At 39.8% G+C, this 26,514-nt stretch overlaps 1 protein-coding gene across 1 annotated transcript in view; it reads left to right on the top strand.

The window, feature by feature from the left end:
• Positions 1-240: 240 nt before the first annotated feature.
• Positions 241-26,514, top strand: part of SORBS1 (sorbin and SH3 domain containing 1) — a 317,838-nt gene continuing 291,564 nt past the window's right edge. Inside the window, exon 1 of the mRNA XM_063434302.1 lies at positions 241-324. The gene's annotated coding sequence lies outside the window, so the exon portion shown is untranslated. The remainder of the gene's footprint in view (positions 325-26,514) is intronic.

Raw genomic sequence — 26,514 nt, 5'->3', positions numbered from 1 at the left:
AATGGATACTATTGGTAGCTAAGGAAACAAGCAATTTGTGTGCAGAACTCAAAAGTCAAAATAAAGCATCACATAATTCCTTCCAGAATTCTACATCTTTGAAAAGAAAATAGCCCAGCATCCTAGCTCTGATACACTGCACTGTAGAAAACCTTGCATCAGACCTGACGATTCCAGATACATTGTAATGAGGAAGGAGGAGGCTATTTTGATTGGTCAGATGATGCAGATGGCTTCAGTGAAGTCAGGGCACAGAGACAAACACAGCAGAATCCACCAGCATGTTCTGAATCCGCACCAAGGACACTGCATTGTGTTAGCAAGGTAAGTTTAGTTGTCTTTAACTTGTCTTTGTTGCTGTGAGGTTATTTTTTGCACTGCTAATACGGAGAGACATAGATCTGCTAGAATTCTGAAATGCTAAAAAAACCCACAAAAACCATTGCAGTCATATTGCTTTGAAACACCTGAATGTTATTTCATCTCATGTTATTTGTTAATGCCTAACATGCCATTAAAATTTAATTTGCATGGTGAATGACAGTGCAGGGATACAATTACTGAATTCTAAAAATAAGTCATTTTTTTTTCTTTCTTGTGTGTGTTGTACTTATAGTGTGTGCATTTTACCACTGCATAATATTTATTTTTAGTATTAATTGTTCTATATAGCTTAACATAGGCTGCAAGCAAATGAATGACTGACTTGTTTCTGAGACTGCAGCTAAATACAATTACTATGTCAGCAATGCTTGTTCTGCAATGGACAGCACAATATCATGTCATGGTGATTTCATTTAGCCTGGCCTTTTATTACAGGACTGTTTTTTGTTGTGTTTTTTTTTTTCTTCTCATGTGGTTCTGCTTAGCATCAAATTGTATCTAACTTGGACTACAGACAAATATTAATAGATCTGTCTATATGACTGATCAGGTAATGGAAGTGGCAGGAGGCTGTAGTTGAGCAATGAGCAGGTGGCCTTGTGGTTGTGTTTTGTGTGATTGTGTTGTATTGTGTACCCTATGGCATTTCCCTAGCATACATTATTATATTGAGCAGTGATGGAGCCATTCTATTTTTTTTCACATTCATAAAACTGCAGCGTATTCGGACTCCTGCATGCACTCACTGGGGATCCTGGCATCATAGAATCTATTGCAATCCTATTAAACTGGCCTAAACCCTTTAACTGCCATAAAGGTTAACACAAGTCAAGGTTGGCTGCGCATGTTGCTTGCAATGAAAGCGTATTAAAACCTGTCTTAATATTTGCTGCAGAACCAACAATGATTGCGGTTAAGCATATAAAAAAATAAACTCCGGAACTGCATCTGTCTAATGATAGTATCGTGTAACTTCAAAACAATTTTATTTTAATTATGTGCTGCTTATAATTGTGTATCTTTATAGGCTAGATTTTTTTTAAAGTTCCTTAATTTGTAGAGGTAATTTAACATGCAAATGTATTCCACAGTGTTGTACAATGGGCAAACATCATGGCATACAAGTTTGACTTACAGAAACAAGCGGTGATGAGGGTCTTGCCCAAAGAGCTTACAATCTAATATTTGTTTTTATTGAAACCATAAAATATCTCACAATATAAATACTAGAATGGACCGTCCAGGTACCTGCACAGCATAATGTGCAAAAAGAAAATATTTTTTTTTTCTTCTATGATGCCAGATGCACGTTTAAAAAAAACAAACAAACAAAACACCATGATTCTCAAGTTCAAAGAAAGTGCAAAGCAAGGACCTCATTAACAAGCTCCAAAACCGAGCATTCTAGTAAATTTCTTCTGATGTGATTGCTTGGAGGTCCAGCTGGCTGGTGAGTGTTTAACCAATGTTGATGGTTCCTGGGCTGACACACCCCCTTTTTTTTTTGTCAAACCTGGCATAGTAAAACCTCCCAGTGCATAACAATGATGTATTCTATTTCCATGCTTGGGTCCCAAGAGGAAGTCGTGAAACCTTATTCTACTATACATGCAGAGTTATCTGCTAAAATGAGAATTCAAAGTGAATTTAAAATGTAAGGCCAGAGAAGCCGAATGCACAATTTATATCCAGTTCGGCTATTTTGATGATAAATGTAAATTCCACTTTTGAATTTTTACTTTAGTTAATAACCCTGAGGTTTTCTCCCTCTAACTCATATGCCGTAATCATTGACGTTAAAGACCACGCAAGTGTGCGTCAATTTTTGCCCAGAGAAGCTTCTTATACATCTGAAGAAAAGGAAATTGCCTCTGTAAGTGAATGAAAGGCTATCCGGGATAGTCACTAAACTGAATGATCGTGAGTTAAATTCAGATTGTGAGTATAATGGAGTTTTAGAATTTAGCCAAATCACAGATTTTAGCCTTCATTTTTCTATTTGGATTTTGTTTGCTAAAATTCAGAGCTTATTGAATAACCCTGCATGTTTTGACATGAGAATCCAGTCTATTGGGAATGATAAAACAGCTGAAATAAAGATGTATTTATTTTTGTTATACTGACACCGGTAAAATGCTTTACCCACAGTGAAAATATGTTTCACAGATACCCCTCCTTTTTTTTTTTTTTTTTTTTTTTTAATGGAAATTTGTTAAAACGCACTACAATATGGGACCTGACATCTTACTTAGATAATTTCTGAAAATATACCGTAATCGTTCTTGTGGACATCCTGTGTGATGATCATACTCAAAAAGCATGTATGAATCTCTTGGTATGTTGAAGGGGTTTTATTGAATGGGGACTTAAGATTCTGGCTCTGTATGGTCCTTGACAGCTCGGCTCAGCAGCAAACCTGCCTTTGGTGTTTCTTTACCGAGCCTTGCTTTCAAGAATGGAGGTGTAGTTCCCATAACTTTGGTTTTCACCAAAGGTGTAGAATTGGTTGAGCAACGGCATCTAAATTATTCTGGCCCACATCTGGTATGATAATGTGATTTATACAGTTAAATATTTGATTATTTTAGTGTTTTTCATTAAGCAACAAACTAGCTTTCGATTAAAGGGACACTATAATGTAAAGCTTAATGTAGTTGGTCTGGTGAGTAAAATCATTGCCTTCAGGCATTTTCATGTAAACACTGCCTTTTCAAGGAAACGGCAGTGTTTACATTGCCCCCTAGGGACACCTCCAGTGGCCACTCCTCAGATGGTTACTGGAGGTGCTTCCTAGGGGAGTGCTGCTCAGTGTGCAGCACTGCTGTTCAGTGTCTCCACTCTCTGCAGGGACGGCCTCCTTGCCGATTTCAGCCAGTCCAATGCTTTTCCTATGGGAAAGCATTGGATTGGCTAAAAATCGTAAATTCTGATGATGTCACCAAGGAGGCGGGGGGGGTTCAGTTCCAGAGGACCGACGTGTCTCTGGAAATATGGACCCTATAATGTTCTTTTAAGATCAAAATAACTTAAGTGGAAACATTCTCTAAATCGGCTACGCTTTCCATTTGGCCTTAAATTTGAAATACACTTTTAGTAAGTAACTCTTTTTGTTTATATGTTATTTTGTTGGTCAAACAACGGTTACATCCATATTGTATACTTTAGCACACTGTAGTGGTTATGGTGCGCGTAGTGTTCCCTTTTAAACCAATTTCATTTGACTAATGCAACTTAAACGATAAAATATCCACGCTATCCTATGCACTTGCTTATCGCTGGACCTCCCACCAATAATCAAAAGCCATATGGCTCTGCTCAGGGTACAGGGGCATTAGAGGCTGCCCACGCATTCATTTATAACACTGCTGCATGTGGAGATTACTCTGGATGGACAAACGTATGTGCGATAAGAGATGACATTTTGTACCCCTCTCTCCCCCCCCCATTAAAATTAATGGGAGGCAAACAAGGTGAATCACTAAAGCATGAATTGTCAGACATTCTCCAGGCAAATGCCAATATGGTCCATTTAGAAGACTTATCCAACTTGGCCATGTTCAGATACTCTAGCTTTAAATGTACTGTTTTGTGGGGGTGGGGTTGTTGTTTTTTTTTTTTTTGTATGTAAAACCATATTTTCGAAATTGTTTTGCAAATAGCATTTCAGTAGACTGGAGGAAGCAATTTTTCTTTCTTCACATCCTGCAGCAACACCGTTTGATTCCTAAATCAGGGTATGTTCATTTAAAGCAGGTAAGCAGGAATGTGCATCCCACTGGCTACTAGGAAAAACGTTACTTAAAACTGACATTTTGTTTATGGTGGTTTTCCGTAGAATGTACAATTAGAATGGAAAAGATAAAATCAAGAATGTAAACAAAGAAATCAGAAATATACGGAGCAGAAAACGACATTCATAACTGTATATATGTTCAAGTAGGTGGGTGGTGTGTATTGTGCAGCTGATATTATGATTGATTACATAAACCAAAATATATCATTAACTGAACTATTGATCACCTGCATAATGCACACACCAGCCTGCAATTCCTAGTGAGTGGAAGGACTTAATTAAAGGACACCATAAATGCCTATAAAATACTAATAACTTAATGAAGCAGTTTTGATGTACAGATCATGCCCCTGCAGTCTAGCTGATGAATTCTCTGCCATTTAGGAGTTAATTCACTTTGTTTATGCAGCCCTAGGCACACCTACCCTGGCTGTGACTTGCATAACGTCCGTAAAAAGTTTCATTTTCAAACCAATCTTAACAGTACATTGTGTTTACTTTACTAGTTATCTCCTGCTTTGTTAATTTGACTTTAATCACAAACAGGAAGTGCTGCAGGTTATAGCAGGAGATACAAACTTCTAAATTAAACACACTGTGCTAAGGTCAATTTTAAAAGTTTACATATTTATGATTTGCTTGGTGCGTCTAAGTCAATCAGCGGTACCCCTGCCTGGCTGCAGTCCATGGCTTCCTGTAGATTACTTTTCTTAAGCGTACGTGGACAGGGACAGTGAGGAATGGCGCTAGCCAATAATGCAGTTACACCATTCGTGAACAGTGTTGCTCCTAAAGGTAAGGAAGCACCCGCGACCTCCTCATACCATAACAACTTTATTTCAATGGCTGCATTCAACCTATTGTAGTACTGAAATCATTGTTTTAGGGCACAGTTTAAGGTGGCTTGTGGTGGGAAATCATTGTTATTGAGCAGTAACTAAATGTTGTCAGTGTGGTATGATATAAATTTCACACTGCAGTCAAAAATATTAAAACCTTATAGGATGTAGTGTGAAATCCTTGCCCCCTTTTCTGTTGGAGACGTTTTACATTACTCCCACACGTTAATTTCTGATGAAGTGTTTACTGTGTTGAGGTGTATGGCAGTGGTAAGCATAAAAAAAGCTGTTTTGTTTGCTCTGTGTCACTATGTTCTCAAGATACACTATGCATGCTTTAAGCCTCATTTAACGATGTGAAGCTTGGTTTAAAAGTGTAGAATGAAAGCAACATTCCAAGCACCATAACCACTACAGTGCATTGTAGTGGTTATGGTACCAGGAGTGCCCTGCCCCACCCACCACCTGCCCCCCACCTAGCTAGGAGTCAAACCATTTTAGAACAATTTGGTTTCTTATCTGTGTTTTGCCGAGTGCTGCTCCCTGTCTCCACTACTTCCTATGGAGAGCTGGACGCTCTCAGCAAATTAACTGTGCCTGGCGCAAAGCGCAACATCTTAGCTAGAGAGATGGAAGAATATATTTTAAAATATCTTAAATAAAGGCAAATTTAATGCTGCTTTCAAACATTAGCATATTCCTGAATATTGCTACTATTATATTGACAAAATGTTCTCATTGTGACAAAAAGATCTTTGTCAGACCTTGAGGAAGCACATACTCTGTCAGATTTCCTTTCTTACATTATATCCATTTTCCAAGTAAGCCGCTAGCTGCAGAGATATTCAATAGGTTTCTTTTATGCAGCTTTTACGTTGTAGCATCCTCCCAGCCTGAACTATCAGCTAGGTTTTCATTCTGGGAAAGTGAAACAGTCTGCTTTTTATTGGAGACAGTTTCGTATTTACTCAATCTGTTAAAAGCAAACCATCACTTATCTTGAAATTATATGAGAGAATAATATAATATTGAATTTCACCTATGACTTATTACCATTTTTGTTTTCTTCAAATAATGGTTTTTTTTGTTTTTTTTTTTGTTTATTTATAAAGGAATACTATATGCACGCAAACAACTTTAATTTAAAGAAACATTATAGGGTCATGAACACAAACCTGTATTCCTGACCATATTGCGTTAAAACCACCCTCTAGCCCACCTTGCCCCTGATCTGCCTACTTGGCTGACATCATCAGGAGTGATTTCTCTGAGCCAATCACAATGCTTTCCCATAGGATTGGCTGATACTTTCAAGGAGACTGATCAGGGGCAGAGCCAGCACAAGCCACACCCAGCACTGGAAGAAAACTTTAAACATGGTGAATGAGACAAAATTCCACATTCAAGTACACATGCATCACACTGAAACAGCTGTCCTCCTAAATGCCACGGTAGTGCAAGCATAAAAAATAATGTTATGTAAATAAAGCAACACAGTATCCGAAAAACGAAAGATCAAGAAAATATATAAATACCAAATAGCCGGTCTACCCGCAACTGTTAAACCTATTTAGTTTAGAAAAACATCGCCTGAAAGGGGATATGATAACATTATACAAATATTTTCGGGGCCAATACAAACCATTGTGTGGAAATCTATTCACAAACCGGACTTTACATAGGACACAAGGCCATGCGTTTAGACTGGAAGAAAGAAGATTTTGTCAAAGAAAAGGTTTTTTTACTGTAAGAACAATCAGGATGTGGAATTCTCTGCCTGAAGAAGTGGTTCTATCAGTGTCCATACAGATGTTCAAACAGCTACTAGATGCATACTTGCCAAACCAAAATATTCAAGGATATAATCTTTCAATGTAGGGTAATAACTGCTTAATCCAAGGATAAATCTGACTGCCATTCTGGGGTCAAGAAGGAATTTTTTTTTTCCTAGCTTGTTGCCAAATTGGAAGTGCTTCAAACTGGGTTTTTTTTTTTTTTTGCCTTCTTTTGGATCAACAGCAAAAAAACAAATGTGAGGAAGGATTAACTTGATGGACACAAGTCTCTTTTCAGCTGTGTAACTGTGTTGAACAGGGGAGAGACCATCCAAGAAGACTACCCAGAAAAAGATGGGTAATGCCCTGGCTAATCAGCATCTCCTTTATAGAGGTGACTTTAATTAATGCATCTCTACGAGGAAAGTTCAGTGTCTCCATACCGAGGGTGGAGACACTGAATGGCAGTGCTGCCATCTGAAAAGTGGCCGTAGGCTGTAATATAAACACTGCATTATCTCACTTTGTTTATGCAACCTTCCTGCATGTGATTTGAACAGCCTTTCTAAACCTTTCTAAACACTTCCTGTATATAGAGATCCAATGTTCAAACTTCCTTTATTGCACATTTTGTTTAATTTAGAACTACTTCTCTCCTGCACTGTTAATAGTCTGCTAGACCCAGCAAAAGCCGTGTGTGTGTGTGAGAGAGAGAGAGAGAGAGAGAGAGAGAGATTAACCCCTTTTATTTTAGAAGTTGTGTCCTTAAGGGGTTAAAGTTAGATTTTCAGATCAAGAGATAAACACTCAACAACATTTGCTTTCATGCAAACTGTGTGAGTCAGTCAGGGGAGGTGTGGCTGGGGCTGTGTAAACAGAAACACAAGTGATTTAACTCTTACATGGCAGATAATTGAGCAGTGAGACTGCATGGGCATAATTTATACACAAAAAATGCTTAATTAGGCTAAAGTTGCTTTGATGCCTATAGTATTTAATATTGCGTATTAAAGATTAAAAGGGATGCTGTATTCACCTCTCAAGCTTAATGTAGTTATTCTGGTGTCTATAGCATGTCCCTGCAGTCTTAGCACTGTAAACGCGCCCTTTTCAGTGTCACTCAGACGGCCACTATAGGTGCTTCGTAGTGTAGTCCTGCACTATGTTCATGCGCTCTGCATGGAAACACAGAATGCTTCCTATAGAGACACATTGATTCATTGCATTGGCATGCTGGCTTTGATAAACTTGCAGGTGGTGCTTGACGGAAACAAACCTCTTGCAAATCGAAACCGTATCCTGAACTGTGCTGCACAGAACACTAGCCATCACTGAAGCTATGCTTCTCTGGGAGAAGCATTTGATCGGTGTATTATTGTAATTCCTATGAGCGCCCCTTTAATCCAGTCTAAAGCTTCTCATGATGGATGTGATCCATACTTCATGACTTCACAGAAGGCAGAGCAGGCTGCTGCGAGGGGACTATTGTCAGCACTGGAATAGAGGGAAGTAAATGGCTATGTGGAATCTAGATAACTAAAATGACACAGCAGAGTTTCGATTATGGTGAGATGGCACATTACATTAAAGTACTTTAGCTGTAAGGCTATCCATAGGTTGATCATCTCTGACCTTCAATATGACTCTCTCGAGTGACGGAAATGTATCTTTCAGCTATATGTTAACCAGCCTTCAACACACTGCTAAAGTAATTCATTGAAGAGCTTTGGGTCATGTTTGGGAAGACATTCTATCAACCGTGCAAGCAAGAAGGACCAGGGGTACAGATCAGATGGTCTACTGAACATGTCTATAGGAGGGTCCATCACACCTATCCAAAATGAGGGAACCAGGGGGGCGGGCCGGGCCGCCGAGCTGAGAGGCAGCAGAACACTATGCCTCCAAGCCTGAACCCGGAAAAACTGCAAAAAAACAGCGCTCAGACTGCCCCAAAACAGAAAAGACCAACAAATATTTAACAAGCAGCACCCTGGCTTTATGGAGACCCCAAACAGGGCGGGTTCTGAGCTGGGAACACCGCAAATAAAGAAGCCGGCCTACTCACCATCGCAGTGGCGGCTCCCCACGACGCACAGATCGCTGGCAGGCAGCCCGGAGGCAACGATGTACCAGCTGTGATGGTGGCATAAAGACATAAACACAAAGACAAGAAACTAGCATCGCAAGAGTCACAAAACGCACATGACTGAATATGAATCTACTTCCTGTAAAACCAATGACTCAATTAATAGGCCTCTGTGCAGGCAACAGCTCGCGTACCCACACATGTATTGATAATTACGCCTCTGCGTATGCAATTACATGCTTGAATACAAATAAGTTTGCATTGAAATTTATGGTGTGAAACCAATAAACATATTTAAAACAAAATGAGGGAACCCAGGGACAAGTCTATCACATATGAGTCTAGATGCCCTTATCACCACAGTGTCTCCCACACAAATATAAACTCTGTACCCCTGAAATATTGTATTCTATATTTATTCTTTAAAGCATATTGCTTTCTGTAGAGGTCACCCTAGAATTAATTTAGGTGTGATTCCCATTTCTCAGCATAATCCCAATAAACGTTTGTACCCAATTACTGTTGGCATTTAATTCTGTGTTGTTATTTCTATATATAGCAACACCAGGTTATGTAGCGCAGTACAAAGTACACAATTTGGGATGTATGGAGGCTGTAAGATCCCCTCTCTTTAGAACTTACAATAGAAGTTATTGTTATATAACGCTGCTGTGGGCTTTTTCCTACAAACCCAGAGCACAATTCAGATATATTTTATTATTTAAGCCATATACTTGGCTCTGTGCAGCTGACGGTTTCACGGTGTAGTAGACACGGTAAATATGATGTTTTGCCTTTTTCTAAATTAAAGCATCTCAATTGTTCAAACTTTGTCCTGGAGCTGCTGACATCATTAATTATGTAAGAGCTGGTAAATATTTTACACTCTGCTTAATATCAGTTTACCTCGTACACAGAGAGCCGCACTGATGCTGGCTTTTGTTAAGATGTCCTCCTTCATTTCAATGACTTTTTTCTTTTGCAGTAGTTTGTGATGGTAAATTCAATGCAAGTTGTCAGATGGACAGCTCCCAAAAGGTCTGTCGGTGACCAGTTATCCACATACATGTTAATTACAAGGTCTGTTTCAGGTAAGCCAGAAACCTTAAAGAGACAGCCTAAGCACCATAACCACTGTAACTGAGTTTAGCAATTATAGCTCCTAAGTCTATATGCTATGTCCCATCCAAAGAATAGTCAGCAAATCATTGCCAATGATATGCTTTCCAATTGATATTGATAATGGGTAAGGGTCAATCTGTATACCTGTTGCTATAGTGTTCCTGTCCCTACTGATAGCCAGATCACACATGTGCAAGATAAAGCTAAAAGAAAATAAAAAGGATTTGCTCACCTTGTTCCAGTACTCTAGTGGCTGTCTGTATGAGAGGCCTGTTTAAATAGAATTGTGACCAAGTATTGGGTGCTGTGCCCAGGTTGCCGTTGAGAACCTCTGATTTAGAAACCTAGAATGTGACGGCAGATCAGAACCATTCGGCCCATCTAGTCTGCCCAACTTTCTAAATACGTTCATTAGTCCCTGGCCTTATCTTATAGTTAGGATAGCCTTATGCCTATCCAACACCTGCTTAAACTCTGTTACTGTGTTAACTTCTACCACTTCAGCTGGAAGGCTATTCCATGCATCCACTACCCTCTCAGTAAAGTAATACTTCCGGATATTATTTTTAAACCTTTGCCCCTCTAATTTAAGACTATGTCCTCTTGTTGTGGTAGTTTGTCTCCTCCTTTACTGTGTTGATTCCCTTTATGTATTTAAATGTTTCTATCATATCTCCCCCCCCCCCCCCCTTTCCTGGTAAGTTTTATTCTGCAATCCATGAACCAGTTTCGTAGCCCTTCTCTGAACTCTCTCTCTAAGTTATTAATATCCTTCTGCAGATACGGTCTCCAGTACAATACTCCAAGTGAGGTCTCACCAGTGTTCTGTACAATGGCATGAGCACTTCCCTCTTTCTACTGCTAATACCTCTCCCTATACAACCAAGCATTCTGCTAGCATTTCCTGCTGCTCTATTACATTGTCTGCCTACCTTTAAGTCATCAGAAATAATCACCCCTAAATCCTTTTCCTCAGATGTTGAGGTTAGGACTCTATCAAATATTCTGTACTCTGCCCTTGGGTTTTTACATCCAAGATGCATTATCTTGCACTTATCCACATTAAATGTCAGTTGCCACAACGCTGACCATTTTTCTAGTTTACTTAAATCATTTGCTGTTTGGCTTATCCCTCCTGGAACATCAACCCTGTTACATATATTAGTATCATCAGCAAAAAGGCATACCTTACCATCAAGACCTTCTGCAATATCACTAATACAAATATTAAACAAACTGGGTCCGAGTACAGATCTCTGAGGTACCCCACTGGTAACTAGACCATGCTTTGAATATACTCCATTGACTACAACCCTCTATTGCCTGTCACTCAGCCACTGCCTTACCCATTCAACAATATTGGAATTTAGATAATGCATTAAATGCTTATGGTGCGGGGAATATAAATTCCACAGTGGTGCATCCCTTTTAAGGGATGTTGTATGATCTGTTTCATTGTAATCTTGGGGGATATTCAAGATCTGGACGTTCGAAAATAATTGGCGCAAAGATTTAAAAGTATTCAACAATAGAATCATTGGTTGCCAGAGAGACTGTCCCACTTTTAAAACTTTACACCCTCATTTAGATAACATCACTTTGATAAATCCTGCCCTTGTGTAGTGATCCTCATATATGTTTCTAGTAAATAGTAAAATGCAGGTATTTGTATGGGTAGTATCAGTTCTTACGTCAGGAATGTGGCAGAGACCAGCTGTGTCTATTGTCTATGTTTTTCCAACCAGACTGTCTATTGTCTTGTTCCCTTTTAGTGCCTGAATCCTTTAATTTGAGTAGTTAAGATATTAATGTCACTTCATATAAAGCTAATAATAAATATTCTATGCAAGTTTGCGCTGCTTCAATTTACACAAAGCAGACCGTTTGCAATGATAAATGGCTTTATGTGGAATAATAAGTGACATTTATTATAATTATTATTTTTATATTATTTGCAGGCTCTTCAAAACCACCTACTCTTTAGTACTGCATTTCAATTAACACTCTAGATTCATCCGGCTGTGTATATTTGTGACAGCCTACTCCGAAATCGCCGCCAAGGATGCCCTTCATAGCTCCCAGCATATCCCAGTGGTACAGCTGTTGAGCAGCTTCACCCCAATCACTAACTGAGACTTATTGCAGGGTGAAGAAGAACTGTTTTTATTAGGCAACAATGCACTTTTATACCTTAGTCCTCAACAGGAGGTCCCCAGAATAACAATGAGGATTGCAACGTAACTGGCACCTAGGTGTCTGTACCTGAGCAGGTAATTTTAATTATCGTTTAGAAACTTCAGTGCCAGTACACCGTATCACATAAAACCTGGGGTTCCCATTTCTTCATCCCTAAACCAATGGTGTTCCCAGAATGCTTTCTTCTGAGTGTCCACTCTGTCCAAAAAGTGCTTTGATCGGAGGTGTCTAGCCCGATTTGGATGGAAGTCAAAGTCTCAGCGGGCTGCGGCTAGCCTCCAATCCGGTGACGAGAAGAGTTGCGTGGAAAGTCCCAGTCACTAAAAACTGCAGTGCGGGTCTATGATGCTTCAGAAGGCCACTAGGGAGGGTGCTGGAGTGGAGGCACAGCTCGGAGGGGAAAATATTGTGAATATAACTCCTTCAGGAGGAGGTAACGGGTTTCGGAGTCCATCAAAATCCCAGGGTGAGCGGGTGGTCTCTCACAATAGTATCTGTAGTTTGTTTATAGTGCTTTACAGGTAACATTACAGTCGAGGGGAGGTACAGTAATTATGCAAACATTAGAATGGGGCAGCAATGACGAACCTGTGACACACGTGGCCTTTATTAAGGGTGTAAGCTGCAGCTGCTGGGATTCTCAGCCTGTGCTTTGACTTTCTCACTAACCAAGCTGTGGATCGGAAAAGAGACAAATTAAAATAATATATAATATGTAAAATTTACGTGGTGCGCAGAGCTACACATATGTGACCATTTTTATTTAATTTATTTTATTGTTGGTCTCTGACACGTTAAAGACTCGCTAGCTGCCCAAGACAAATGTATCAGCCTTGGCAGTTCCTACAGAATCCATTTCATGATAATAAATCAGCCTATGTAATGTTCTATTTAGATGCTCAGCACTTTTCACCTGATGACCAAAATCCTGTGGAATTTATATGTAGACTGTGAGAAATGTCAACATGGTTTTCCTAGCAACTCCCTGAAAGTGAAATGTTCTACTTAATTATTTTGAAATCTTAGCAGGTGCAACATAGCAAGACAACTTTTATTTTTTTTTCTTCTTCTTATCTAGCGTATCCATGAACTATTACCAAAATATATTCACTCAATTCTACAATCACTAATGGGGTTTTAATTGTGCCACGTAAATATGGACAGCGCCCCTTCCCAACAAATTAATGTAAATTAAAGGAACACTATAGTCACCTAAATGACTTTAGCTAAATAAAGCGGTTTTAGTGTATAGATCATTCCCCCTGCAATTTCACTGCTCAATTCACTGTCATTTAGGAGTTAAATCACTTTGTTTCTGTTTATGCAGCCCTAGCCACACCTCCCCTGGCTATGATTGACAGAGCCTGCATGAAAAAAAACCTTAAATAATTGTATCTCAATCTCTAAATTAAACTTTATTCACATACAGGAGGCTCTTGCAGGGTCTAGCAAGCTATTAACATAGCAGGGGATAAGAAAATCTTAATTAAACAGAACTTGCAATAAAGAAAGCCTAAATAGGGCTCTCTTTCAGGAAGTGTTTATGGAAGGCTGTGCAAGTCACATGCAGGGAGGTGTGACTAGGGTTCATAAACAAAGGGATTTAACTCCTAAATGGCAGAGGATTGAGCAGTGAGGCTGCAGGGGCATGTTCTATACACCAAAACTGCTTCATTAAGCTAAAGTTGTTCAGGTGACTATATGTCCCTTTAAAATACTGCTCTTTCATCACGCAGATCTTCCCAAATCTTATCCAACCAATACAGCAAGGAAAATGTGTATCTTAAACGAACACTTTAGCGTCATGTATCTGTATTCCTAACGCTGTAGTGTCCCAGGCCCGATGATCTAGCTTTAATAGATTCTGATTTTCCAACTGCCTTTTCTGAAGCTGATGAATTCTGCTGGACCTGTAAACAGAGCAGAGTATATCCACAGGTTAAAGTAAGAAGTTAACGGTTTTTTAAAGTTGTTTCTTAGTAATGGTTAAGTGCTAGAGCCTGTAGTCCCATTGATCTGCTTTGCTGGAGACAACCCAAAGTAGAGAGCAGAGGGCACTAGAGCTCTTGCATTCTGCCAGGAACGAAATTTGGACTGGTTTCCAATCTTGTCAGTAAATATCTGCCATAAGCTGTCGTTATCAGCAGCTGGTAGCTTGTTGCTATTAATTACCTACAAGTCTTCAACTTTGTTGCAATATTTCAAAAGTAATGTCTTGTCAGACCTTCCGGCATTCGCTAACCGTGGACTTCCGGGTAGACGGAGCGCGGCCACTCCCCCTCCTCTGACGCGGTCGCTCCCAGGATACATAGGGAGACCGCGTCAACACCACAGTGCTGGATCAACTTGAAAGCTCCCGCGAACTTCAAAACTGAATTACTTATTACCTCTACTGTGTATCGGACCCGGACTGTTTAATCGTTTACCCTCCTTCTCCTCTCCTACGACCTCGGAACTGTTTTTGGATATTCTCTTGCCTGCTGTAACTCGATCCACTGTGGGAATCTATCTCACCAATTTGGACTATCACTCCTACAAAAGCTAAGTAAAACAAATTGGCTCAAGCTGGATAATACCTATCTTACATCTCTGCTTGCTCACTATCACCTCCACCTAAACTAATAACTCTGTTTCCAACAATTACTAATCAATCAACTGCCATTTATTATATCTATTTGGGAACTCCTCTCTGGTTGGACTAATTCTGCCTTATCCTAAACTCACTGCAACTCTGCTGCTGCTTATTTTCTGCCAGGAATTAAAGAGACAGTTCGAATTGATTATTTCTTTATTTAAAGCAATAAAACATTCTCAGTTTCAGTTATCTGCAGTTGTGTTCCATCTTGTCAATAATTGAGCGTTACATGTCTATTCTCAAAGATTTGTCGTAAATTGGCCGCTTGATGGTAAAGCACCAAAACACACACTGTGTAAGTTGTCGCCATAGTAACCACAACTTGCTGGTAAAAAAAAAAAAATGTTTACCTTGAGTACGCCTACTTCATGCTGTGACTGACGTTCTCAGGAGGGACCAACAGTGTATACAATGTATTAAGCTGTTTTTGAGCTATACTAGATAGAGGGGTAGGTGGAATATCAGTACTTGCAATTGTAGTAGGTGGCTGCTGAAACTTCCCCAAAACCAGAGTCTCTTCTTTTCTGGTGGTACAATGGATGTAGGTAGTAGGATCAGGGAGCAGCACCTGTGAAGGAATTCCCACGCTCAGAGCGATATGGAGGAGGGAAGGAAAAAGACACGGATATGGTGTAGTATATTGAGATCTTAAGTGATGGTAAATGAAGGGAAAGAAATTGCACTTACAATTTTCTGGAGCCTATACTCAGCTCCAGATATGTGCGCCTTGGGGTCTCCAGTGGTGGTAGGGTATATCTCCTTTCCAATGGCAGTAGGCCGGTATTCAAATAGTTGGTGATGTATAAAAAAGGATAAAAACACAAAATAGTGCTCTCTGGATAATACAAAATAAAATGATTAAAAAAAATGAAGGTATACTCACAAGTGAAAAGCAAATAGGATATTGCTCAATATATGTAGGCGTAGGTGGTATGATCCCCATCAAGGATATTACTCCTCAAGTCCTCCAATGGGCGTGTTGGAGAGAGTAAAAGGAACTATATTATAAAATAGAATAAAAAGATAGGCTCGGAGGCTCCGATAGCATAAATAAGCTATCTTTATTGGAGATAAAAAAAAAAAAAAAAAATAGTAACAAAACCGCTTTAAAAAACACTATTTTTTTTTTTTTTTTTATCTCCAATAAAGATAGCTTATTTATGCTATTGGAGCCTCCAAGCCTATCCTTTTTATTCTATTTTATTTTACAATATAATTCCTTTTACTCTCTCCAACACCCCTATTGGAGGACTCGAGGAGTGATATCCTTGGTGGGGATCATACCACCTACGCCTACATATATTGAGCAATATCCTATTTGCTCTTCACTTGTGAGTATACATCCATTTTATTTTTTTTATCATTTTATTTTGTGTTATCCAGAGAGCACTATTTTGTGGTTTTATATATATATATATATATATATATATATATATATATATATATATATATATATATATATATTTTATATATCACCATATGCCATTGGAAAGGAGATATACCCTACCACCACTGGAGACCCCATTTTTGAGGGCATTCAATGACCATCTACATATCCATAGGCGGGATTGTACCGTCCAGGCGCACATATCTGGAGCTGAGTATAGGCTCCAGAAAATTGTAAGTGCAATTCCTTTCCCTTCATTTACCATCACTTAAGATCTCAATATACTACACCATATCCGTGTCTTTTTCCTTCCCTCATCCATATCGCTCTGAGCGTGGGAATTCCTTCATAGGTGCTGCTCCCTGATCCTACTATCTACATCTATACTAGATACATATCTATGTAACTTTTGAGGTTTATTTCTGCTACGTGAATTGTTAATTTCTATAAATCACCTACTTTGCTTGTAGAAAGAATAATGTAATTTTTTTTTTTTTTTTTTTTTTTTTTTTTTTTTACATCAGTGGTTCCCAATTAATTTTTCCTGTGGAACCCTTTGACATAGTATCAACATTGCAGGGGTGTGTTGGCATGTTGTGTTGACGTTTGATTGCTGGAATGTATGCCACATACATACTTACACAGTTATACATACACATTAACACAGACATACGCACTTCACATATACACACAGACACAAAGCTACACACTGACACATGAACACATCTTGATACACATACACACTAGTGCAGATACACACATATACACAAACTGGCGCATACACAGATACACTGACCCACAGATGAACATACTGGCACACAGATATACACACAGTGACACATACACACAGGCACATACAATGGCACCCACCTTAACACACAGATACACACACGCACTGAAAGATATGCACACAGATACATACAGCGACACACCGACACACAGATACACACAGTGACACATTAATACACACAGGCAACAATGAAATTCCCCAGGCACTCAAGGTGTTAAGCCGCATGCAGTTTTAATGAAACAAAAAGAACAGCAACGTTTCGACCTCTCAAGAGGTCTTGATCTCAGCCAATCACAAGGAAAGCATTGGATTGTCTGAGATTGTCAATTCTGATGATCTCAGCCAAGGAGGCAGGGCGGGGGCGAAGCCAAATGCCACCCTGACCATCCGCATCTCCTAATAGAGATATATTGAATCTGTGCATCCATATGCTTCCTGGATCAGCACTGATCCAGGAAGCCCATCTAATGGCCTCTGAAGAGGAGAAAAGGTGAGTAAAACCGAGAGATGGGGCTTGGGACCCAATGCTGTATTCCAGCACTATAGCATCAGGCATACATTTTTGTATTCCAGACACTATAGTGTTCCTTTAAGCTAGATTTATCAAAATGAGAAGAAAAGCAAGCAGTCCGCATGTGCTCTTATGAGTAGGTAGCTGAGAAATGCTGTGCTCTGTTAAACAGTTAGGCATTGTTTCTGTGGAATGTAACAGGTTGAGAATGTTTGATGCTGACTGAGGAAGATAAATCTGTGTGTTATGTTACAATAAATACATTTCCTTTTATGAAGAAGCAGTAGGAGCATTAGAATACAGCATGAGATTAATCCCACTGTACTTCTTCCGAGTGTATAAAAAAAATAAGCCGTTTTTCACTGGCCTTAAACTGTTTATACAAGAACAAGGTCTTTCCAGAATGCATCTTGGCAACACACTGTGCTAAGGCTCTTTTATTCCATGTATGGTCTGTGTTTGCCACAAGTATTTTTTTTTTTTTACATGTAACAGTTTTAATGTTTCTATTGACCAGTTATAAATACAATTACATCTACACTTCTGAATTATTTAGATTTATGCACATCTCGCTAAGCTGAGAAACCAAAGAAGTATTTTCTCAAAGCACAGAGTGGATACCTGACTTATAAGGCCAAATTATCTGTATAAAAGAGTTAGTCCGACCACCATGACCACTTCTGCTTTTTGAAGTGGTGATGGTGGCAGGAGTCTGGATGTGCAGTGTTTCATCTTAAACTCAGCACATTCCGAGTTATTGGCAATTGTGTGCCGGGGTCTAGTTACTTCCCCCCCAGCACATGTGATTTAGGCAGCCTGGTGACAGTCATTCGCTGTTCTCATTTAAAGGCAGAGCCTGCAAGGAGTAGCTTGTGTCTTACCTCGCTTGGGCAGACAAATGAACGAATACAAATTACAACGAATGTAACGAAGACCAAATTGCTTGTTGCACGAAATGATGTCCGGGGTGTTGGTTCTTTGTTCATTTTAGTTCATTACAAGGAGGAAGATACAAACTTGTGGCTCCTTCCTTGTAAGATTTAAAAATCGAAGTGTTGAGGAGCATAGCTTCCTAAATATGGCCCCCTCACCCTATGGGGGTAAATATGGCAACACTATTAGTATAAGTTAAATCCTTCCTTCTGCCCCTACCCACAGTGCAGCAGCTACTACTGCCCAGTAACTAATCCTTTATATAATGGGGTGGTTGATGCAGTATCCCCCCTGCCCCCACCCATTGGCAGTGGTTGGGGTCCTAAATAATAACCGGAGTGGACCTATTACACCCACACCAGACCCCACCCATTGATGGTGGGCAGCCCTAGATAAAAAATAGGGGGTGGACCTATTGCAGCCTCCCAACCTCAATCTATTGGCGGCAGGTGGTGGTCCTAGGTAATAATAAAAAAAAATTAAAAAAAAATTTCATTTGTCTTATCCAGCCTCAACCTATTGGTGGCAGGTGGGGGCTTATTATAAAAATAATCCCCTCTATCACTAGGTGTCACCACTACCACCACAAAAAAAAACCACCCACTCAATTGAGCCCATAATAATGGCGAGGGGGTCAATTAACTAAATACCTGTAAAATAATAATTACCATTAGCCCTTCACCCCACGAGGGCTTGCAAGGTAGGGAAAGTCTTATAAAGATTTACCATGCCATGCAATTTTTAATTCAGAGCACTCTGGTTGACTTAAACTAGCTAATCTGAGTGCTCTGACAGGTAAATCTTGAGACCCACAACCCCGCACCAGAATTTAATTTGTAATTTCCAAATACAAAAATAATGGCCGCATTTCGTCCAGAAATTAGGTGTGGACTAACCGAAAATAAAAAAATGTCAGACAAATGTATTGCCCCCACATGCCGGCAGACCGAAAAAATCAAGCTGCTAACGCCGAACTTTCCAGGTTCCTCTTTACAATATTGTGAGTGCACAATCTTCTTTTTTTATTTTATTAAATAAACTGATTTTAATAAGCATCAAGCACTTTGGATTTCGATTCACTTTCCCACAAAAAGGAGAGATTTCGTCTACCAAACTACAGATCATCAATTATGATCTGTTAGTTACTATATCAAGTTACATACCAGGTATATTACTACCAATACTGTGTACACTACATTATTTGTTAATAATTGTGTACTATATCAATCTAGTTTATCCAGTTTATTAATCCCAGTTTCATTATAACTGGAAATAGCTGCAACAAGCTTACATATCACGGACTGTTGTGAACTTTCACTAAACAGATACTATTGTATCTATATAGAGACAATTTTATGCGAACTGGATAATTTTTATTTTTTTCCAGTACTAACAACTTGTCTTTTTAATCCTACATACAATTAGCATAAAGTATATATTTGCACACATCTCTAGTGCAATATCCACAATAGTTCACTATCTAAGTTTAAAAGCTATATATTGTCTATTTTATCTTGCTCAGTATTCGTTCATATACCACTCCTGAATATCTATTAGATTTTATCTGATATTTTCTTTTTTTACTGCACCTATAGGGACACTTTAGTGGAGTCCTTCATTCAGTTGAGAGGTTTTTTCCTTTAGCCAGATTTTTACTCTTACATGTAGGTCCATTTTTTTGGACCGTACTTTTTTATTTAAGGTTTCAAGGCTGACGTTTGACAACTGGAACCTTCAGCCCCCTTCACAGATATTCTGTGGGATTAAGGTCTGGAGAATGGCTAGGCCACTCCAGGAATTTAATGTGCTTCTTTTTGAGCCACTCCTTTGTTACCTTTGCTGTGTGTTTTGGGTTATTGCCATGCTGGAATACCCATCCATGACCTATTTTCAGTGCCCTGACTGAGAGAAGGAGGTTCTCACCCAAGATTTGACGGTACATGGCCCGTCCATCGTCCCTTTGATGTGGTGCAGTTGTCCTGTCCCCTTAGCAGAAAAACACCCCCAAAGCATAATGTTTTCACCTCAATGTTTGACGGTGGGGATGGTGTTCTTGCAGCATTCCTCCTCCTCCAAACATGGCGAGTTGAGTTGATGCCAAAGAGCTCAATTTTGGTCTCCTCTGACCACAACACTTTCACCCAGTTCTCTTCTGAATCATTAAGATGTTCATTAGCAAACTTCAGACAGGCCTGTACATGTGCTTTCTTGAGCAGGGGGACCTTGCGGGCACTGCAGGATTTCAGTCCTTAATGGCGTAGTGTGTTACCAATTGTTTTCTCTGTGTCTATGGTCCCAGCTGCATTAAGATCATTAACAAGATGCCAGGACTGGGAATACATACACCGCCGACCCTATCCACTTCTATTATCCCTGAACCTGGTTAAACGGATCACTGACTGAGACCCGGGCGACTGCTTATAGGCCTCAAAAGTACATGCCTACCAGTCAGGGGTCCAGTAAGCCCCATTCCTTGTGGGACCAGCATGCCCCACACAAACATAGAATGCAGTATGACAAACACCTGCGAAACCCGGGAGTGGTCCCACCCACAGTACCTGAGACCCGTAACTCTGATATGCCTGCACGCATGGTAATAGACGAAACCCCCTTATCGTACGCCCCACCACTAAGGAACCCACACCTTTACTCATACCTCGCCAAGACGCTGGCCATCCCCGTCACCTTTCCCACAGTACCTTATACCTCACAGTTTCCACCCGCCCCCAATATTGCTACATAACAAAGCGGCACTAACACTAACTCGTGGTATAGATCCTTAGACTACTATCATGCCTGATTAACTTTAAGGTTTATTCATGTTCATATGCTTAAGGGACCTGCGTATCCAGCAAAGGCTGTAAAATGTTATAAATCAGAGACCTGTGAGTCTCCTGTGCTGAGCGTAAATGACATATCAGACCTGCGCGTGTCTTAAGTTAATGTTTCTTTGGTGACCTGTGTGTCCCACCCCTGCTTACGGTTAAATGGTATCAGATGCATCTTGAAAATTGAAAATAAAAAAACTATATTCACAAAAAAAGATCCTCCAGTGTAGTTCTGGGTTGATGCCTCACTGTTCTCATGATCATTGAAACTCCACGAGGTGAGATCTTGCATGGGGCACCAGACCGAGGGAGACTGACAGTTATTTTGTGTTTCTTCCATTTGCGAATAATCGCACCAACTGTTGTCACCTTCTCAACAAGCTGCTTGGCAATGGTATTGTAGGTCTTCAATCTTGTCTGGTCTTGGTCATGGTGGAGAGTTTGGAATCTAATTAATTGATTGCTTCTGTGGACAGGTGTCTTTTTATACAAGTAACGAGCTGAGATAAGAAGCACTCCCTTTAAAAGAGTGCCCCTAATCTCAGCTTGTTACTTGTATAAAAGACACCTGGGAGCCAGAAATCTTGCTGAATGATAGGGGATCAAATACTTGTTTCACCCATTGACATGCAAATCAATTTATAACTTTGTTGATGTGTTTCAGGATTTTTATTTTTTTGTTGTTGTAATTTTGTGTCTCACTGTTAAAATACACCCACCATTAAAATTATAGACTGATCATTTCTTTGTCAGTGGACAAACGTTTAAAATCAGCAGGGGATCAAATACTTTTTTTTCCCTCACTGTATGCTATGTGAACCTTATTATACCTTATTATGTGGTCATCCCCTTGGCACCTTAGCGTTCCACCATGCACGTATGCCTGTTTTATTCTTGTTTTGCTGTTTGTAGCATGAAGTAGGCCACGTGGTTAGTGCACCAACCTAAATAAATAGCGATAATAATTATTTATCTATTTGTATTGCATGAATTCTTTATTAATAATCACCCTGGTTTGCAGTGCATGTTTCCAATGAGCCAAAAAGAGTCTTATTTAGTCATCCTAAACGTCTGGAACTAGAATAGGCATCTAAAAGTAACTGTTCTATGTCACAAAGTTCAATCCTGTCCCATCTTGGCTGTCTTTTCCAGGAGAAAAAAATCTGCAGTGTTTGTGAATGCTACTTGTGTATAAACTATATTGTCACGGTTTTTATGGCACATGGATTTGCCAGCTGTGTTCATATATTCTTAATTGGATATTTCCTTTCTCACTCTGGGAGGGACGTTATGGGCTAACGCTTCTAACTAACTGTAGGGCCAGATTTATTTTTTTGAGCATCATTGCTTGTTAACTGTATCATTTGGTTTAGATTTTTTCCCCTGTGAATCTGAAGGTTAAATATGATGTTCTGTTTTGATGCAACAACTTATAAACAAATTGTTTTGGGAATTTTGCCTTTTCTCAAACAGATCTCTATGTTCAGTTCGTATAGGTCACCTTTCTAAATGCTGTAGAAATCAGCACTGTAGCGTTCTTCAAAAAGAAAGGAATAAACATGCTTTTTAAATTCGATCTGCTTATTTTTTTGTAGCAAATAAATGGAACGTAAGTGTATAACGAACCACCACTAAAACACTCTAGCACCTACCGAATATCCCTTACATGGGCTAAATCCCTCCTTAAATATTTACTGGTGCTCCAGACACAGGCTAATCCCCCGAAGTTGTCACTGCCCCCGGCTCGCTGTGAGGTGCGTTTGCACCTGATGGGTGCGACCGTGCCGACGAACTGAGCCTACCTGCTCAGCGGCAAGTTGGGAACTGCTCTGCCAGATCCTCCTGGCCGCCTACCCTTAAAAATATGGCGCAGACCCCCATACCGCCACAATAGTACTCTCATACAGGCCCACACAGAGGAACCTCAGGTACCAACCGCTACAACACCCAAGCCCACACATCACCTTCTACTCAACACAATCTACTCGCGTGCTGAACACACCCCCTTCTTTTCTGTACCCAACTCCCCTGACCTTGTCCTATGAGGATGGAATTCCAGGTTATGACTATTATATGATACGATTTGTTATGCATCATTCTATCTGTGTAACCAGGCATGCGATATGCCGACTACGAGTCTACAGACATTCATGTACCTCACTGATCACCTCATGTATATTGTTGCACCTCCCCCTCCCCCTCCCTTCTTTCTTTCTGTATCCCACCCCCGATCTTTATCCTGTGAAAATAAAAATTGTCAAATAAAAAAAAAAAATATGGCGCAGACCACGCGGTCGCAGCTATATAAAGCCCCCCAGCCTCGCGCGTCCGTGAACGCACCCCTGTATGCAGACTCGCGTTCTGGGGTCAGAGGTCACCCTCTGACCAATCACAGCCATGAAAGGAGTATTTAAATTCCTGAAGTTCCCTGGTTCATTGCCCTGTCATGGTTTCCGTTCATGGTTCCCAAGAGTGCGTTTTCTTGTCCTGTTTTTGATATTCCCGATATTTTTACCTTGGCTATTCCTGACTATTCTGATTTCTGTTTTCCCTGTCTTGGCTTGTTAAATGATATTGTGTATTTCTGGCTTCCTTGACCTTGGCTATCCTTTGACCATTCTCTGTCTTTTTTATTTTTATTTTTCAAAACCATTTTTATTGTGAAAGCATGGTACAAGAATATAGCACGAGTGACATTATCATTTATGCTTTTAAGCTGTTATTCGGTAAGTTACACTCACTATTTTGCTGTTTTCTCAACCTAAACAAAACCGAAAAAACTAACAAAAAAAAACAAATAAGAGTTACAAAATCAAATAGGTCATTGTTAATAAGCAAGAGGTTGAGCTTAGACCGTTACCTTTCAGATGTGGGTGTCCAGCAGGCTCAGCCATTGCTATGTCTCATTCTCTGTCTTTAACATATTAGACTGGCCATTTTAAGGACCGGTTTACGTTCTACCCTTTTCTGTTCTGTCTATGTAGATGTTACATAGTTCTGCATGCTGGACCACTGGCTCTAATAACCCAAAAAGAGTCCAAGCACGCAGGTTATTCCACAATGCAGACTTTAATAGTGTAAAATATTACTAGCAACCAGCAAATCGTGACAACGTTTCAAACTTAAAAAAGGCCACCTGTATCAGCCGACATGTCACAATCTGTTGGTTCCTATTAAAGTCTGCATTGTGAATGTGTGCTTGGATTTTAGGATTTTATTTTTTATTTTTTATTCTTCAATGCAACATCCTTGGCATATATGCATTCTGTGCATAATATTTAATCAAGCGCTAATATAAAAATAACAGTACATTTTCAAAGAAGTGCTGTATCTTTGAAGTAAACATAACAATTCCTTAAAAAGTAACAACGCATTTCATGTTTAGAGAATAAATCCATATTTGTCCTGCATCCCTTAATTCATATTGTTTAACTCAATTTCCAACACAAATCGTAATCCAAGACTAATATATACATCACAGGACAAGTAAAAGATTAAGAAACTGGAATAAAGCTCTCTATGCCAGGACCAAAAAGGATTTTTAGTGCAGGAAATGTGTTAATACTTCTCTATTGATCTGTTTAGCTAAATAGTGTAAATAATATTATATATTTATAAGGCTCCATCGTGTGCATATCTGCTAGACGTTGAAACAAGATGAAAAACAGAAATGTAAGGATAATCTAATTTGTAGAATGTTGCCCGCAATTAACATTCTATACTTGGAGCTTGCTAATGTTCATTATGTAATTATAGACCAAAATATAAGCCATCAAAATAACTATTGAAAATACATTATGAGCGAAATAATGCACCAATTTTTGTTTTATAAAGATGTATTAAGTCCATTATTTTAGAATCACATGGGATATGGCTTATCTTCCTCTTTTTTTAGAATTGTAAAAAAGAAACTTTGAATATTTGTGGAATCTGATTTTTCTAAAATTGGAGTTGGAGGGGGAGGGGGGGGACCACTATCTCTATACGTCACACATTGTTTGTTTTTTTTTTTTTTTAAATTCTTTATTTTTGATACGGTTGAACACCACATGTACAATACACATCGATACAAATAACGCCACCTGAACATATGCAGGAGTCAATAGAAACATAAGGCACATCATATAAGGTACATTATAAGTCTCTTGAAGCTTCGTCGATGTCATCGGCGGGTTGGTATCGAGGATTGCACTTGAGGTCGTGGTGTCCCTCCATTTTCATATATATAAAACTCAAAAAGAACTAGAATGGCTATAGCATGTGATATACATGGCATTGAATATTTTACATATGTAGTAACATATCCTTCGGGCTATAGAAAAAACTTTGTCCGGCCTCGCCTGTTGGAACGCCTAATAGTGCAATCGTACATTTCCAAGAAAAGCTCCCTGTAGTAGCGTCCCTGTCTAGACAGGACGAGGTCTAAGCCAAGGTAGCGGAGAAAAAGAATATGCAGCCATTCAGAAGAAATAAAGAGAGAAACGGAAAGGAAGGAAAGATAGAAAAGACATAGAAAAGCGAGAACAGGAAAGATTATAGGATGAAGAGCCAGGAAGGGAAAACCAGGGAAGGGGGGGGGGGGTGGGAAAGGGAGGGGATAGTAGTCGCATGTCCTCCGCCTGTAGTTCGCAAAGTAGCGCCAATAACCCTAAACCTGTTGCGCTGTACGTAGCCCCGAATCTCCCTGCCCCCAAAAAGCTTGCTGCCTCCCGGAGGCCGCCAAATGAGAGCCTCAATATGCCTTCTAAAGGGAGGTAAACCGTGTTCACATCCGTCTTGCACCCAATCATAGAGGGAGGGGTCTGTAGGGCTACGCCTAGGACTCTTGCGCCCTAATCACTCATACCGCTGTCCATCCAAGGTGCCCAAACTTTATTAAATTTGGCAATTGTGCCCCTGACCTTTGCTGTGAGTTTATCCATAAGGAATGTATCTTTAATCTTCAGAAGCACTACCTGGATCGGGGGGGCGGAAGGTTGAAGCCAGACCTGAGCCAAGGCCCGCCTTGCTGCCAGGTTAATTTTGTGTACCAGTTTCTGCTCAGTTCTGGTCCATCCCTCTAGAGGTCTGGCCAGAAGGAACACCCATGGGTCCAGCTTAATCTCCCTGCCGAAGATATCCTTCAGCAAGTCCGCCACCCGTTTCCAAAATTCCTGGGCCTCAGGGCACTCCCACCACATGTGCAAATATGTACCTTTGTGACCGCAACCTCTCCAGCACATGTCCGTAGACAAC

This window comes from Pelobates fuscus, chromosome 10, assembly GCF_036172605.1.
Source record: "Pelobates fuscus isolate aPelFus1 chromosome 10, aPelFus1.pri, whole genome shotgun sequence".
In the NCBI taxonomy this organism is placed as follows: domain Eukaryota; kingdom Metazoa; phylum Chordata; class Amphibia; order Anura; family Pelobatidae; genus Pelobates; species Pelobates fuscus.
This window is presented reverse-complemented; position numbering and strand designations above follow the sequence as displayed.